Below are 2,002 nucleotides of genomic sequence, written 5' to 3'. Positions count from 1 at the left end.
AATCAGGTGCTTGTGGGGGCACAGGGAGCTTTCTCCAAGCAGGAACACTTCTCCAGTGCTTTATTATGGCTGCCTTTATCATGGGTTGGAAACGCTGAGCCTTCCACTTTGCCTTCYAGGAGTCACTGGTCCTGTCCCAGTGACCCTCAGCCTCCATCACTGCGGTACAGAAAGGAGACCTGAATGGCACAGGGAAGATGGTYTCCCTTTCCTGTGCTTGTGGGAGATGGATTAAAATGATGTGCTATTTTTTTTTCCCTCGATCAGAGAACTGTAATTAAATGTCTCTTTCCTTAATGCCTCCTATGGTAATTTGAGACAACTTATTAAAGGCTCGATGGCTGCTCCTGCTGCAGAGCGCTGCTGCCTCCTGCCCAGCACCCCGAGCAAGGTCAGGGGTCTGTTGTGTGAGATGCTGCACTAATACACAGAGAGATGTGACTCTTGCTTTAMTAACCTACTTCTCAGTAGGTAGCTGGGACCTGTGAACCCCCAAAGGAGGCCTTTATTTTTATTTTTTTAGAGAAATAGAGGAATGAGATGAATACCATATTTCTCTGTAACTATTTTTAAAGAAGAAGCGCATTGAAAATATTGCTCATGCTTTTCCCAGTCGATGCTCAGGCATGCTGATGGTACGAACCAAAAGAGAAGCTTTCCTCAGTGAAAGAGTATTGCTCAGTAGGAAATTTCCTATATGAAAATCTCCCCAAGAAAGGGCAGGAACCCAGAGATTAAGTGCCAACATGAAGCTTCAGTTGTGGAAAGGAAAATAAATGACAGCTCTGAGGAGAAAATGAGAAGTAATTCAGCGTGCTTTAACATGCACACTCTGCTAGGACTTYCAGCACTCAATCAGACTTCCTATCCTTTGAAAAAATAAAAAAYTGCAGTCAATTAAAAACCAAATTGTCCCATGTGGATGAGTTCAAGTGACTGGGCTGKTTTTTTTAAATGTTTACTTCATGTGCTTACACTAATTGAAATGCTAGTTATATTGAATGAGTCTTTTAAAATGCCCTGGCCTCACTATATCCCAGCAAATGTCACAGGGAAAAGCATATTTAATTATAGCCTGCTTCAGGAAAAAGAAAAAAATCAAGATTAAATTAATACTAATGTCTGTTTGAAAAATATAATAAATGTTAGAATAGGTGAGGAAGCATGAACAATCTGCAGCTTTGCAGATTACTGCTTTTGCAAATTCATGGAAAATTAAAATCCATTAGCATCTTGAGTCCTTTGCAGAAGAATCTGAGCAGAAGTTGTGGCCATTCTCCTGCCATGCTGGCAGTGCCCTGGGTGTGTTCTGTGTGCTCCTGGCGATGCCTGCCCTGGGTTATGGAGCTTCCTCCCGACAGAGCCTCTGGCCAGGGGACAGCAAGGTCGGATGCTGTGCTGTCACCCTGCTCTGGGAGGCTGGGACTCTGAGCCTGGGGCAGCATCAATGGTCAGTGTGGGATGGGGGGATGCAGGGAGTTTAAATCTCTGTGAGAGGAGAGGTGTGGGGTACGTGTGGCTCGTGGCCATCAGGAACACAAACTTGTTCCCTTTGCAAGCGCCGGAGCAATAAAACGTACTGGAAGAGCCATCCCAGAATGCCTGCCAGCCTTCAGATGAGTTTATACAGAAGCTGATGTGGAGCCAAAGTGGGAGGACTTTTACTGCCATTAGCAGATGTTGGTGGCTGCCACTCTAAAAACGAGCTCAGCTGTAAATCAGCTTTTCTACCTCTGCAGGATTATTTTTTTCTTTTTGTAGTTTTCACTGTGCTCAGAGCAGCATCAAATTCTTCTCCATCACCGTCTCCCTCCTCYGTTCTTTCTCGTGCCTCTGCCAAGGGCTAAAAATTCCAGGTTTCCAAACATGAGCGTCAAGCTTGCAGCAGACCCCTCACAGTGCTTTGGAAGCTGCTGGGGACCCAGAGGAGCTGCAGCTCCAGGAGCAGCTGCTCAGCCCCTGGCCATGCAGGATCCCCTGGGATCAGCCCCTGGCCATGCAG

Source organism: Malurus melanocephalus, unplaced genomic scaffold (genome assembly GCF_030028575.1).
Source record: "Malurus melanocephalus ecotype Western Australia unplaced genomic scaffold, MMel_1.1 scaffold_57, whole genome shotgun sequence".
NCBI lineage: Eukaryota > Metazoa > Chordata > Aves > Passeriformes > Maluridae > Malurus > Malurus melanocephalus.
This window is presented reverse-complemented; position numbering follows the sequence as displayed.